General features: G+C 54.4%; 1 protein-coding gene across 1 annotated transcript in view; it reads left to right on the forward strand.

Annotated features, from left to right (window-relative positions):
• The first annotated feature begins 1,623 nt into the window (after nucleotides 1-1,623).
• Nucleotides 1,624-15,958, forward strand: part of CCDC102A (coiled-coil domain containing 102A) — a 51,178-nt gene continuing 36,843 nt past the window's right edge. The window contains exons 1-2 of the mRNA XM_037878048.2: nucleotides 1,624-2,026; nucleotides 3,246-3,368. The gene's annotated coding sequence lies outside the window, so the exon portion shown is untranslated. The remainder of the gene's footprint in view (nucleotides 2,027-3,245; nucleotides 3,369-15,958) is intronic.

Here is a 15,958-nt window from a genome sequence, read left to right on the forward strand (position 1 = left end):
GACTCCGTCTCCTTTGCTTTCATACCCAAGTCACTTGGGGCCAGGTGGTAGGCTGCTCTTGTGGGGGTTGATATAGTCAAAGCTTCTGGTTTGCCAGGGTGGAATTTGTTTTCAGTGGGAGCAAGTCACTTTATGACCTTACCATCATGCCACAGAGCCTCTCTTTGCCCCTGCACACCCCCAGCTTCCAGCCCCGGCGCTCCCTGCTTAGTAAAGCTGGTGTCTGCTCTTCACTAGGGCTTCCACAAAGGCTGCTCATGGAGGCTTCCATTCAGGATGTCCCCCTGGCCTTTCCTGTTCCTCTACAGCAGTGGTTCTCAACCCGCGGGGCCGCTTGCGACCCCATCAGCCGTAGGTTCCGACTCCGCGGGTGCTCAAGGGCTGGAGCACCCATGGAAAAAAATTAGTGGGTGCTTAGCACCCACCGGTAGCCAGCTCCCCTCCGCCGGCAGCCCCACTGATCACTTCTCCCCCACCCGCCCAGGACCTCACGCCTCAGGTGCCAGGAGGGAGGGGGAGGAGCGGGGACAGGGCACGCTCTGGGGAGGAAAGAGACGGGTCGGGAAGAGGTGGGGTGGAGTGCGGCCTTGGGGGAAGGGGAGAAAGGGGGGGCGGGGCCAGGGGAAGAGCGAGGGTGGGAAGAGGTGGGGTGGGGGGCGAGGCCTGGGGCGGGGCACCCCCTGGGTGGAGAGGAAGTTGGTGCCGGTGCAGTCAGCACACAGCTGCGGCCCAGGTGGCATCCTCAGAGCCGTACCGGTAGTATGTATATTGTGTGGGGGCAGCCCACATAACACGGAGAGAGCTGCAGCTGGGGCCCACAATGGTAAATAGGTTGAGAGCCACTGCTCTACAGTGTCTGATTTCCAGCCCTTCCTGTCATTCTTGGATCAGGCCAAGGGTCCAGCCAGCAAAGTAGAGATTAAAGGTTCCTTAGCCCATCACTAGTCACCTTCTTAATCCAACCGTTACTACATCTTGATGGCAGATGATGCCCAAGAACCTGCATCAAGCTGCCTCTAGCCTGCCCGCAGTCCATCCTGCATAAGCAGTCGGTGCTGGCAGTGCCAGAGCAGTGGTGAGGTGAAGACAATCCAGCAAATCCCCTGGGCGCAGAGTCAGAGCCAGAGGGGTACGTGTGAGTGAGATGACGTCAGTGATCCGATTGCAGCAGCAAACGCTGCACTTGGGACCCCTTGGTAGCACTGCGCCTCGTAGCCCTCCAGGCGCTGATGCGTGAGGCTGGTAATATTAAACACACATGGTGCAGGAGCTGGGGTCGAGTTTCCCCGGCAGCCTTTGGGCGGGGCGGGGGTTGGAGCTCCCCAGGGTCCAGTACTGAAACCGGCCCTGCTCCCTGGGGCTGTCATTTCACCAAATCCCTCAGGAGCAGTGGTGGGGTGGACTAGGCCCAAAGGTCCCCTCCTGGAGGCCTCAGGGCCCTGCCACACTCATTCCACAGAGGAGTAGAAGAGACGTCCTCCAAGCGGCCTAGCGCGGTTGTGGGGTAGCAGGCAATGCCAGAGGCTGCAGGGAGCAGCCAATCAGGGCCATATAAAGAGAGCTGCAGACTAAAGCACCAGTCAGTTGCTGCCTGGAGCTGGAGGAGAGAGGATCATGTTCCTGGCTGGCTGAAAGAGCAGCAGGACCATTGCTAACTCAGTGTGGGCAAGGACTGCGAGAACTAAGAAGGCGCTCCTGGCTGGCCGCTGGGACTGAGCCCAAGATGGTTGCCAGCAGGGAGCAAAGCAGGAGCTCATGGCTGGCTGCTGGGAGTGAGTAAGGACTGAGCTCAGGGAGGGCTGCAAGAAGACAGGGAGGAAGCCCTTGGGGGTATGGCCCCATATCAGGGCTGGGATGAGTTAAAGACTGTATACCCCAGAAGGGGTTTGCTCTGTTTCACATTCAGACACTGCATGTGACTCGGCTGGAGGGCTGAGTCACTGAAAAACCTCCTGAGAAACCACTGATGGGTCACCATAAACTGAGACTGCAGACACACCTGACCAGAAGGGGGTGTTTGCGAGAGGTGGGTGCCACGCCCCATCACAGAGGCTACGCTTGGTCAGTGTTGAATGGTGTCGGCCTTCAGTAGAACCTATAGTGAAGTAGGAAGTTGTCTTGGTTTCTTGAGTGAGTAGGTAGCATATTCCCCTAGTAGCCCTGAACCAGTAGTCCCATGTGGTGTAAGAGGGCTCTAGGGGTGACACCTTTCTGATGAGATGGAAAACCAGGGTCCTAACCACTCGTGGCCACTGATGATCCTATGGTGTTTTTCTAGATCATGGAGTGTTTGCTCTGATGTTGGGGCCAAATTTCCACTCATGCAAACACCGATGAGCTTTAGGGGTGCCTGAAATCTGAAAAAAGGTCCAGATCTGAATTTAGCAAATGGCCCTTATCTTTATAATGGGGATCACAATAGCAACTTCCTTTATCAAGTGCTTTGAGATCTACTGATGAAAGTAAGAGCTAGGTACTATTATTATTTATAAGGGATCAAACCCACACTTGAGATTTGAGATGTGCACACGCAAATACGCCTGCACAGAAAAACTTGGGAGTGGTCAGAATCTGAACATTTGCAACAAACCTCTCTGGGGTTTGCAGCCTTACTTGTGTGGGTTTTTGTGATTTATTGGCCTGGTTCAGTTCTGCTGTAGCAGGGGAATTGCTGCTGCCCTCAGCCTGTTTTCTGTAGTATCTGGCTCAGTGCAGAGCCCTTTGCTGATGTTCAGGGCTCGTCCGCACACCAGGAGGCTTGAAGAGAAAAGAGGAGACTGGCCAAAGTCACACAGAGCAAACCTGGGGGCCTTGGATGGGTCTTTGTTTGGGGCTCCCACTCCTGTGCTTTGATGCTCACTAGTGTCTCGCACTCCCTGCTGCCAGTGTGAACAGGATGCAGTGCCAAGCCCAGCGCAGAGCCCCCTTTCCCCGCTCCAGCAAGCAGAGGCTGAGAAGCGGATCCAAGCTTTGTGCGCCTGTTTCCATTCTCCTCCAGGACTGTTTTCCAAGTTAAGATCCCCCCCTTTCCGACGCTCCCTGCTCTCCGACCCCCCACTCACCCTGGGGGACTTCTCATGGCCCCAACACCGCGCGGGGAAAGGGGTTTGTAACTTGGGCCATTCCACCTCCCCTCTCTGCCTGGGCTGTGCCAGTCTTTTCCCACTTCCCTTCCCCCAGCTCTGTAACCAGCTGGGAGGAGGAGGAGGAGGAGGAGACTAAGTTCTCTTATGCCTCTCTCCTAGGTCACCACCACCACAGCAATCGGATCTGTTTGGGCTGACTGTGCAGACCCTGGTTCCTCCACAACTCGGCTTCCCGGCCAGCTCGGTCCCGCTGCAAAGGGGGGCGCGACACTCTGAAAGGAGGTGAGTGACGCTTGGGCTCAGTGGGAGCCTTTCAGGGCTTATTGGGTCCCCCCCCCCCCATGCCTCTTTGGGACAGGGACGGCTGCTTCCTATCTGTGGGCACAATACTGAGGACAATAGCTTCTGATCCCGGCTGGGGCCTCTGGGTGACACCCGCACTAAAGCAGGGGGGTGCTGGAACTGTTTGTACAGTGCGGGTGCTGAGAGCCATTGAACCAAACTGTAACCCCTGGCTATGATGGGAACCCCTTCCAGCCAGGGCTGCCGCAGCCCCAAAGGCGGGTCGGCGGGGCTGCCCCAGCGGATCAGCCGTTCGGCCCCCCCACCCCCGGAAAAGTTTCCCGGGCAGCCCCTGGACTGGCCTGCAGCCTGTTGCAGGAGCTCCATGCGGTGCAGGGGCGGGGAAGGGAGGGTGAAGGGCAAACTGGGAACTCGTCCCCGCTGCAGAGTTAAGCAGAACTTTCCCGGGGGCGGGCAGCAGCGGGGGGGGGGGGGGGGGGGGGAGGAAGGGACCTGGTTGCAGGCAGCCTGGAGGGAGGCTTTCCCGAGGGGTGGGGCCGGGGGGCTGCTCCTGCCAGTTCGGGACGACCCAGTTCGGTGGGGGGGCTGTGGTTACACTCGCCAGCGGGGGCTGGGGAAGCGGGGGGGGGGGGGGGGTGCAGAGGAATTTGAAGCTCTCCCAGGGGGAGTCACCATGGTGATTTGAGGATTGGCGAGCCCGGCGGGCCAATGGGGAAGGGGCTGTGAGCGAACTGCGCGGAGAAGGGGCCCGGGCCAATGGGCGCAGCGCGGGGGCGGGCGGCGCGATGGGACCGGGGGGGCTCCGGCTCCGGCTCCCATTGACGGCGGCGGCGCGAGTCTCATTCACCCCGGCGGCGGCGAGCTCCGGGCTCGGGCAGCCCCGGGCTCGGAGAGGGGGCGCCCGGGCTCGATCTCGCACTCGCCCGGCGCAGCGGGGAGCTGGGGGGGGGGGGGCTGTGTGTGTCCACCGCCCCCTGCTGCTTGGGGCCCTTGGCTACGTGTTCACCAGCTGGGGGGGCGGCGGGGGGGATGTGGTCTCCTTTGGGTGGTTGGGTTTAGCATGTGGGTTCTGGGTGGCGCCGCTGGCTTGTGCTATGCCGGCCACCGGACTAGATCTGGGGGACCTAGGGTTGCCAGGCGGCCGGTTTTCCACCCGAACGCCCCCTCGAAAAGGGACCCTGGCGGCTCCGGTGGGCACCGCCCCCCGGGCCATTAAAAGTCTGCTCCCTGCCCGCCCTAGCTCCCCGCGGCTCCTGGAAGTGGCTACCAGGTCCCTGTGGCCCCTCGGTGCATGGGCGGCCAGGGAGGCTCTGTGCGTTGCCCCCGCCCCGAGGGCTGGCTCCGCAGCTCCCATTGGCCGGGAACCGCGACCAATGGGAGCTGTGGGGGGTGGCGTCTGGGGGCGCAAGGGCAGCACCCGGCGCCTCCCCAGCCACCTAGGGGCTGCTGGGACCCTGCACCCCTGCCCCAGCCAGGAGGCCTCTCCTACTCCCCAAACCCCTCATCCCCGGCCCCACCCTGGAGCCCTCACCCCCACCGGAGCCCTCGCCTGTGCCCCAACCCCCTGCTCCAGCCCAGTGAAAGTGAGTGAGGTGGGGGAGAGTGAGCGACTGAGGGAGGGGGGATGGAGTGAGTGGGGGCGGGACCTCAGAGAAGGGGTGGGGCCTCGGGGCAGGGATGTTCCGTTTTGTGCAATTAGGATGTTGGCAACCCTAGGTGGACTCTTGTGGCCTTAACCCGAAAAAGATTTTTGAAGAACACAAACCGGCCGTTTTCCCCTCCCCGCCTCCTCAAAATGAACAAAGTGTTGGTCACTGTTGAAGGAAAAAGTTAAAATTCAGCTAAACCCCTGAATATAGATCTTTTCAACTCCCGAAGAAAGAATGCGCGATTGTGTTTATACTTGTAATTTATACTTTAATGTTGGGGGAATACCCACCTCTGTCTGTTCCATCCACGCAGTGTCACGCTGTCTAGATGGTGGGGGGAGAGAGTGCCTCCATTTCCCCTTCTGGTAAAGTGGGGATAATGATACTGACCTCCTCGGTAAAGCACTTTGAGATCTAGGGATGAAAACCACTGGTATAAGAGCTAGGCATTATTATGATAGATGAAAAAAGTAAATTGTAGGTGGAACAGGTAGCACTGCCTATAGTTAAGGTTGCCTGACACATTCCATTATAAGACCCTGTTTTCAGTCGCACAAATTTTTCCTCAACTTTAACCATTCAGGCTGAAATTTTCCATACCAGTTGCCTGCTTCGAACTGAATTTTTTTGGAACGTTTCAGCAAAAAAAATTCAGCTGTTTCTGAGAGTGAGGTTAGAGAAAAATACATGATTAACTAATGGCTAAACAATTATTGCTTTCCTTGAGAAGCCCTAGCTTCTTCCATCCCCCACCCCCCATGTTTTATGCCAAGAACTTGAAATTTGGCAGGGCGAGGTCACCCTCATGCCAGGGATGTGCCTGTTGCTTTCCCTGTGAAAACTGGCCCAAATTTGGCCACGTTATAAGCCTCTGAAAAATCTCAGTTCATGTACACCCAATGGAGACTTGGTAGTTTGGCAGCTAAATTCTCTGTGAATTCCATCTGCACTGAGCAGGCTCTAGCCCAGGGCCACTGGGGGTGAGCCATCAGTGGCAATCGTGCCACCATACTTGTGTGTTCTTTCAAAGCTCCCATTGCTAGCTCCCAGACAGTGGGGAGGAGAAAGAGGAAGCTGCCTGGCTGGAATGCAGAGACACAAAGAGAGACGAAGGGGGGTGAGGGGGTGGGGGGAAGAGGCATGCTGTGGTGGGGAGGGAGCAAGCAGAGAGGTTGTGGGGGTGGGTAGAGTAAGGGGGCAGAGATGGGTGGGTGGGGTATATGCTATGGGATGGCGCAAGAACGTGGGACTAGGAAAGAAAGGTCTATAACCACTAGAGAACATTTCCCTCCAGAACCTGGAATTGAACCCTGGATTCCGAGGCTCACCATTCCTCTTCTATCAGCAAATAGCTGTGACACCCGGTGGCAAAAGCTGTGATTTTTCTCACCGCCCCTGCCCCCCCCCCCCCCCCGCCCCGAGCGGCTGGTCCACTTAGAGAATAACAGCCTACTACTGCTACTGGTTCAAGTGGTAGCAGGTTGTGCTGTGGCTCTCAAGGTGTGACTCCTGCTGATAGTTCCACGTGAGGGAATTTGTTTTTTCAGTTTGCTTTTTTTTTTTTTTTTTTTAAACCTAGGAAATTACATGCACAAAACTACATTAACAGAACGTTAAGGTTGCAACGTCCAGCTAATTAATAATTAATTAAGAAATTAAGAATTCTGTCTTTAGTGCAGGGTATGGATGGTGTGCACTAAACAGGTCCTGCGGCCACTCTTAGAAGGATGATAAAAAGGAATATTGAATAGCTACTTCTGCAGTGAGCATCGTCCATTCTGGGCACTAAATGAGGCAGAGGTACTGTGGAAGAGTAGCATGAGATCCCGTAATTCAAAGCTGTAGCCTGATGCATGCACACAAGGCTCTAGGCAGCCGTAATTCTGTCATTTCCTAACTTTTGAGTGCTTGACTTTGCGACATGAATGTTCTTTTTGTATTGGGTTTGGTAGGTACTAGACATACTGGGATTAAATGGGAAGTTGAGCATGAGAGAACGTGTGTAAAGAATTTCTCATAAGAGTGAGATTCTGTGCTGCCCCGCCAAGAAGCACAGCAAAGAACGACAGCCCAGTGAGAGAGGGGGCTAAGGTATCATTAACCCACCTTTGCACCATCCCAATTCTGGGCTACTTCAGGGCTTGAAAAGGGCCCCGGTTGAACTTCCCCTGGAATCTCTTCTGCATGTCTTTCACAAAGTACTCCTGGGGGAATTCTGCATCACTGCGGTTCTGCAGAATTCAAGGCCCTTGCAGATTTCTTTGCTTCCCTGCAGAAAAATGACTTCTGATGGGGAAGCAAAGGGAAGCTGCAAGAGCGGTCATGCACCCCCTCCCCAGCAGTGCAGGCAGGTTGGTTTGGGCACCCAGAGCAACCAGTAGAGACCACCTGAGGGTGGGGGTGGAGGGCTGGCGAGTCATGCATGTGACAGAGGAGAGAGCGTCTGTCCCTCTCGCTTGCTATTGTGGCCCGCTTGGCGTGGAGGGGCAGGACTTTGGGGTGTTTCTGAGGAAGCAGGTGTGGGGCTGGCTCTGTTCCCTCAGGCAGAGGAGAATATGTAACAGCCTGCCTGAGTGAATTGTTCCCATTGTTCTTGGTGAATTCCCCCAGGAGTATAAAACAGGTGTAAAACATTTTAAGTCTCCTTACATTGCCAGATTGGTGTAAAGGAAAGTATGGCCTTATAAAAGTTATGGTGCTTTAGTGATTAGAACTGGTTTACATTTTTGGACTGAAAAAAATTCCTGTCAAAATTGCTCCGTGAACTGTTTGCAACTGACCTTTCCGGAGCTGGTCTGTAGCCAATATAAATTGTGAGTTTGAGTCCCCAGCCCTCACTTGCCCCTCAGTTGCCTATGATGCAACACAGCAGATGGCTGCATATATTTGACTATTAACTAGAAGTAAAGGGTCAATACTAGCTTCATTACTATTAGACAAAGGGGGTCGGTGATTTCCTCCAGTGCCCCCCACTCCCATTCTCCATCCATTGTATTGTAGTTTAAATAAATTACTAAAATAATTGAAACCAACTTGATGATATTGCATTATTTTGACAAAAAATACAGAATTTTAAAATATGGTGTGCAGAATTTTAAACTTTTTGGTGCAGAATTCCCCCAGGAGTAACAAGGGGCTTGCAGGGGGTCCTTGGAAGACCACTTGACAGGTAACTTCCACAGTGGGAGAATCCTCCCCCTGTGTATTCAGCAGCCTTTTAGCCCACTTCAGCCCTTACATGTGGCATACAGAGTTTGGAGCAGGGCTGAGGATTTTGCTCTATGTCTGTCCCATCTCTGCCGCGCTTTCTGTCTGCATATTTCTATCACCATGTTAAATTCATCTAATCTATTTTTAGAGATGAGCTCAAACCAACACAGCACCCCCTGAAGATTAGGAAAATTTGGATCTTAACACTGAAAATGAGCCCCTAGATAATTCCCTCTTTGGGTCTCGTGCCGCATCTTCCTCTTGTCTTGGAAAGCACCCAGCAAATTGTGCGTTTTACTGCAATACGAATGATAAATGCTCCTGCTTGCAACATCTAGTACAGTGTGGAAAAACCTCTCATAAGCTCCTTATTTAATTAGAAAAGAAGAACGAAAGAAGGAAAGGGAAACATCTGGAAACATGTCGTGTTTATAGCATCCTGAGTGGGCACAGAGGCCGGAAGTCAGAGCCAAGAATGGGCTCCATTTGGCAGTGAGTTGCAAGGTATGCAGCGGTGTTTTGGAGCCAGGGAGGTTGCTCAGAACGGCTCCAAACTAGTCTTGGGGTTGCCAGGTGTGTGTCATGCTCTGCACTCCATGCAAATCTCTGTGTGCGGAAACACGCGGAGTAGGCCTGTGAAATGCACTCTCTGGGCGACCTGGGAGCCAGCCCTAGACATGTCCGCTCCTAAGCGGGGGGAATGGCATTAAACTTGAGAGCCAGGTGGCTCTGCCAGCTCTTTTCTGTTTGCAAGCTACAGTGGTTGGTCTTTATCGATTTGCTGCAGGTAGTGGAAAAGGCTCGTTATTGAGTTTGTATTTTCCAGCCCCGGTTTGTCTAGCGGGGGGTTGCTAGTAGAATTTGGTGCTTGGGCATAACGCTGGCCAGAACGAGACGTAGGAAGGCTGACCGTGAGCTTCCTCTAGGCACCGCTGCCAGCGCTCCTCAGATCTGACTGCAGCGCTCTCTATGTTACTAGGCTTTGAATCCTAGCCGGTTTTGCCAATGAACCTGAATCCAGACCCACAGCACCCCCAGCTATTCGAGGCCTTGATCCCCTTACTGCTCTGCCAGTGCACCTCAGCTCTGACCTGCGGCATGCTCTGCATTACTCGGCTTGGAATATGTATATACATTAGCTGTTACCACTCAAGAAAGAGCTTGGAGTCATTGTGGAGCGTTCTCTGAGTGGATGTTTTCAATGTGCAGCGGCCGTCAAAAAAGCCAACAGAATGTTGGGAATCATTAAGAAAGGGACAGATAATAAGACAGAAAATATCCTGTTTTCTCTATGGTACGGCCAGATTTTGAATACTGCGTGCAGATGTGGTTGCCCCATCTCAAAAAAGATACACTGGAATTGGAAAAGGTTCAGAAAAGGGCAACAAAAACGTTGAGGGGTATGGAACAGCTGCCATATGAGGAGGGTTTAATAAGACTGGGACTTTTCAGCTTGGAAAAGAGACGACTAAGGGGAGATGATAGAGGTCTATAAAATCGTGACTGGTGTGGAGAAGGTAAATAAGGAAGTGTTATTTACTCCTTCTCATAACACCAGAACTAGGGGTCACTAAATGAAATGAATAGGCAGCAGGCTTAAAACAAAAGGAAGTATTTCTTCACACAAGGCACAGTCAACCTCGGCTATTCAAGGTCTCGATCCTCACACCGCTCTGCCAATGCACCGCCGCTCTGATCTGCATTACCAGTCTTTGATTCCCGTACCGCTCTGCCAGTGCACCTCAACTGTGACTTGCAGCACTTCTCTCCCCCACTATTCCAGTCCTAGAGCCCCATACAGCTCTTCTGATGCACCTTTGCTCTGGCCTGCATTGCCCCTGCTGTGGCAGCTCTCACATAGCTCTGTCAGTGCACTCGGTCCTGACCTAAAGCACCGTTTTCCAGGCCAATCACAGTTCTGCCAATTAACCTCAGCTCTGACCCACACCACCTCCTCCTGTTCCAGTCTGGGACTGGCCTCACATAGGGTTGTATTTTGCCCTTATAGAGAACGTACTTCTTCAAAGCACTATGCAGAGAGTAACCAGTTAATTGCCACAGTAGATCTGGGAAGTATTATCCCCCCATTTTACAGATGGGCAAACTGAGGGGCCTGGAGGTAAAGTGACTTGCCAAAGGTGACATAGGGAGTGATGCCAGAGCTGGATTTGGAGCTCTCGGGTACATGGAATTATCTCATGGTTCCATGCTGCAACCACTAAACGCTATCAGCCTCTTACGGCCAACCCTGCTCTGAGTGAAGGAGAGTTTGTGATGTGAACAGATGGGGGCTGGGCTGGACTGAGCCCTAACAAACTCCATCCACTTGCATCTCTTATGGATGTCCCTGAGCTTCCATGACATTTAGGGGTGTTAGGACTAGAACCAAGATCCAACGTAGGATCTCCGTACAGCTGTCCAGAGGTGGCAGGCTAATGCACCAACCCAATATACCAAATCATCTAATTTCATGCTGCAGGAAGTAAACTAATGCCCTGGGCCAGAGAGTCCTGAAGGAAAATTTCCTCCTGGGTTCAGCATTGCACAATTGGTTGGGTGCGTTATGATGTAGGATGTTTTCTCAGCTTCCTCTTCCTAACTCTAGCCCTTCTCCCAGCCCCTGCTGGAGGCAGGGTACCAGACTGTGTGGACCAGTGGTCTGACTTGGTACCCCCAGTCCTACGGTACCAGCCCTTCATTCGCACAGAACAGTGGCTGAGATGTCTGGGAGCAGTCTCCCAACTCCTCAGTGAGGATCCTCTGACCCCTCATGAGCCATATGCCTGGAGACCCGGTACCAGTCCTGATTTCTCTCCTGTGGGGGTGGGGTTGTTGTCCTAACGGGGTGTGCCTGTTTCCTTTCAGTAACCCGACTAGGATCCTGCTCTTCTTCATTCTCTGCCCCTGCAGACACAAGGATTCAGGAAACAAAGGGTTAATGACCTTGGACACCGACAGAATCTGAGGCTGTAAATGGAGCTGGATGCGGATGATTCTTGCTCACGTGCACAGAACTAAACTGATCAGCGGGGACTAGACATACTGAATAGCCCCTTACGCCACAGGTTGCCCCATTGAAACCAATGGGACCCCTTACATGAGTAAGTGCTCGCCAATGTGAGCAAGGGCTCCACAGACTGGCCCCGGCTATGCAGCCAGACGGGAATTCTCCCCTCCTTGGGCTGAGTGGCAGAACCCGTATTGGAGAGACCGGCTGGGGCACTGGGCAGGGTGGACCAGCGTTCTGCGGGGTTGCAGAGAATCCTTTCTCACACGCCTACCTAGTGTGTCTTGCTCAGGGTAAACCAGCCATCCAAGGGGGGGTTGGGAAGGAATTTTTTCCCAGCTCAGATTGGCAGGGACCGTGGGGGATGGAGTCACCTTCCTCTGCGGCATGGGGCACGATTCTCCTGCTGGGATCATCCGGGCATAGCCGACTTAATCAATCCCCTGCTGACGCAGGGGCCTTGGGTATTGCTGGCACCTTGGTCCCGCCTGCTCTCTGCTTGTGGCCCACTGCAGTTTAGTCTCCTGAGGTCTGAAATGCTTTCGTCTAACCAAAGTCCTTGGGCTCAGTGTGGGGGTGTCTGGGTGAAACTCAATGGCCTGTGATGTGCAGGTCAGACTAGGTGATTCCTTCTGGCCTTAAACTCTATGCAACGCTGTGTGTCCTTCAGGCCCGTCGCCAGCCGTTCCGGGCCCTGGGACCAGGGCTGTTCTTTGGGGGTGGGGTGGGGTCCAGGGCGGAAGTGACGAATCAGTTACTTCTGGGACAGACCCATCACTTCCGGGACCAACCCCGCTGGCCAATCGCACCGGCCCAGGGTCCCCCCAAAGCGTGGGGCCCAGAACGGTCGCACGCGCCTAGGAGCCCTGCGCCCTGCCCAGGTGATTTAAAAGGGCCCGGAGCTCCCGGCTGCTCTGGGCCCTTTTAAATCGCCTAGGCCCCTGGGCACTTGCCCCTTTTGCCCACCCCATCGGCAGCCCTGGTCTCCTTCTGCAGGGTGGAGCAGGGCCCTCTAGCAGGTGCAGGCTGGTGTATATTGGGGGATGAGCATAGCTAGATCTCAATGCCCTATCCCCTCGTCTGGCATTCGTATGGAGGACTGAGACCTGTAGCTGGCTGCTGTGTCCATCTGCTTCTGGGCTGCCCCGTGCAGTTAAGCAGCTTTAAGTGATTAGGGACTGTGACAGCTGTGGGCTGACTGTCCTCGGGACCCTGTACTTAACCAATTAAGACTCTCCAGCACCCTCCCATTGAGGTTTCCTGAAGCGGTTTACCAGCTTAGCAGAGCCACCGGCCACAGTGCTGTGGTCACAGGTTCTTGGACTGAGAAATCCGTTCAGCTCCTGGGGCAGCAGGCATCCGCCCTGAAGCGGCACTGTCAGGCTCTGAAGCAAGGCTTTGGCGCACCAGGGCAGACTGTGCAGAACGGGCAAAGACAGCGGGGGGTGGAGGCATCGAAGGGGTCGGCGCTGTCGGAGCGTTCTTGCAGGGGTCGCTGCCCATGGCAGGTGACCTGTCTTCTGGCTCAGCTCTGGGATGGCAGAGCCAGTGTGCACGGCTTTTTCTATTTTGGTATTCTTCCCCCTATGCTGCAAAAGTAGTCCCTCAAAATGGGGACAAAAATACGGTGTTAAAGTGCTTTCTTTACTTTGCCCTTGTGCTTTTGGGTCAGGCACTCTACCCACAGTGGCAAGCTCTGCCCGTGATACCAGCGTAGCTGGATGTTTCTGCAGCATTGGCAGGGAGATCGGTTAGAACAGTGGTTCTCAAACTAGGGCTTCCGCTTGTGCAGGGAAAGCCCATGGCGGGCCAGGCCGGTTTGTTTACCTGCCGCGTTCGTGGGTTCGGCTGATCATGGCTTCCACTGGCTGCGGTTCACCACTCCAGGCCAGTGGGGGCTGCGGGAAGGGCGGCCAGCACATCCCTCAGCCCGTGCCACTTCCCGCAGCCCCCATTGGCCTGGAGCGGCGAACCGCGGCCAGGGGGAGCCGCGATCGGCCGAACCCGCGGACGCGGCAGGTAAACAAACCGGCCCGGCCTGCCAGAGGCTTTTCCTGAACAAGTGCCGGACCGGCTTTGAGAACCACTGGGTTAGAGAACTGATGGTTAGGTTGTGCTGGGACGGTTTCAGGGATACACCTCAATGGGCCAATCGCACCTCTCAGAGCTGTTGTTTCACGCTGCCTGTCTGCAGACTCAGGCAAACGGTGCTCGGTCAGGCCACAGTTGGAAGCTTTCCTCTGTGTCCATAAAAGCTAGGAATGTGATAATGCTTTTTAAAGAACGAACACGCCAGTTCTGCAGAAAGTGGTGGGGCCCACAGGGCCGTGCTGGTGGGAGTAAGCACTGCGTGCCAGCTCTGTCTCCACTCTGCTTCCGCTCCGTTCAGAAGAGGGCTCTCGCATGCCTGCAGGGCGAGAGGAAAAGGAATGGGATCTCCCTCTTCCTGCGGTTTGCGTTCACAGGGGAAAGAGGAGGATCAGGCCAGGGGATGCCATCCCACTCTTGTACTGTCTCTGTATCTAACCCATCACTTCTCTTCTGCATGGGGGATGCTGGCTGGCTACAGGAGGCCACGCTTCAGGAAGACAAACCAGACCAAAGGATTCGTTCTTCATGTCCATTGGGCCTTGAGCTTCCTCCATCTCCCCAGTCCACCAGGGAGCCAGATTCTCAGCTAGTTTAAAGCTTTTTGAGTCTGTGAAGCTACACAGCTCCTATGCCAGCTGAGCACTTTGCTCTGTGATCTAAGTGCAGAGGATGGGACAAGCTTCCTGCTCTGTAGCTCGGAAGTTGTCTTTGGCGATCAGCCTTTGGGAGTGACGGGCAGCACCTGTGTGCGCGCTGGGGAATCACAGAATCTCAGGGTTGGAAGGGACCTCAGGAGGTCATCTAGTCCAACCCTCTGCTCAAAGCAGGGCCAATCCCCAATTTTTGCCCCAGATCCCTAAATGGCCCCCGCAAGGATTGAACTCACACCCCTGGGGTTAGCAGGCTAATGCTCAAACCACTGAGCTATCCCTCCCCACAAGCTGTGCTGGGTTGGGGAAAGAGTGTAAAGAGGGCTTTATAGCGGGGAGGAAGGAGAGAGCAACAGCAGACCTCTGTTCTTTCCTCTTCCCTTCCCTCTGGGAGGGAGCGGTGGGGGGCTTGTGTTGTGTTGTGGCACTTGGCTGAAGCAATGTGGAAATGTCAGAAGAGCCCAGTGGAAAATTGGCACAACCCCCTTTCCCTCCCAGGCCAGGCGCCCCCCTCCTCCATGTCTGCATGCTGTCTGGCTGCTCGTGGCAATGTCCTTTCATGTGGGCAAAACTACTTGGAAATGGGCAGATCTGCAACTAATTAGTGCGAATTGCGGGTAGCTCGCTTCCCCCTCCGCGCAGGGATGGAGCCCAGAGCCAGGAGGAAGAGCCAGAGCCAGCCAGACTGCCCGCCCTCCTCCCCTCAGCCCCACTCCGGCTTTAGTGATGGGATTAACGGCTCTAGTGGAAACATTGGGAGAGCGCCCTTGCCTCTGCCCCAAGTCGAGTATCAAGGAGGAAACTATGTTGTGGTTTTGGGCTTTGATCCATTGCAGAACCATTCCAAGAGAGGCTTCCAATGGGCTTCCTCCCCCCCCCCCCCCCAATTCATCCCCTTGTATACACACATGCGTGCCCCACACACACACATCTTCTGCCTCTCTCCCCTCCCTTCTCTCCCCAGGCTTGTACATTGGCACTGCAGTGCAACAGAGAAGCTGCCCCATTCCAGGGCTTTCCATCTCATCCCTTTGTGTTTTTTTCCACAACCATGAGAGCTAGAACCTTTCTCTCTTTTATAAATAGAAACTGAGATTCCCAAGGACTCCAGAAGCTGGGGCTTTCAAAATTAGCTCCCCAAGAGTTGGCAACAACAATGTGTCCTGCCAGGGGATGTTGTGAATTATTGCTATTTATTATGGTCGTGCCTGTAGGCTTCAAGCAGGGATCCAGGCCCTGTGGAACTAGGCCCTTTCCCAACATATAATGAAGCGACAGTCCCTGCCCCAAAGAGCTTCCAATCTAAATAGGCCCTGACTATACAGTAAGTGCACCGTCGGTGTTAATTTCCAGCTGTGAAGTGAAGCTTGCAGGTGTTAGAACATCTGGCTTGCTCTCTGTTGTGGGAATCCCAGCTCCTCTGATGGTCCTGCTAATCTTTGCTGTAACCTCTCTAGTAGCTTCAGCTTGTTCCAACATGCCCATCTCTTTTTCTTGTCCACCAAGCCAAAAAGTGGTTCACCACCTACTGTACGGCACCAGCAGATTTCCCAGAGAGAGGCGCTTTCTTCCAGCACGGAACAAGGAGCTCTGTTAGAATCAGGAAAATTGTGTTGGGGAGATATTCAGTGGCCCCAATGGAATGTAGGTGCCTAATGCCCATTGACTTTCAATAGGAATAAGGTGCCTAACTACCTTTGGAAATCTTTCCCATTATCCTTAAAACTCCACTGTCTCCCAGTCTCGGTTTCAGCGCAGAGCTTCTACCTCGAACCTTCTCCAGCTCTCTCTCCCGCCTGGCTTCCTCCTGGAGTGCTCGTCTGCTCCCCTCCGCCATGCAACGCATGCTCACTTACATGCCCTCATGAGACGGGTTGCGTTGTCTCGGGGGGATTCACGAGACCTGGGTTCTTTCCCTGACCCTGCCACTGACTCCCTGCCTCACCCTGGGCCTGTTTTTTT

Source organism: Chelonia mydas, chromosome 12 (genome assembly GCF_015237465.2).
Source record: "Chelonia mydas isolate rCheMyd1 chromosome 12, rCheMyd1.pri.v2, whole genome shotgun sequence".
Classification (NCBI taxonomy): Eukaryota; Metazoa; Chordata; order Testudines; family Cheloniidae; genus Chelonia; species Chelonia mydas.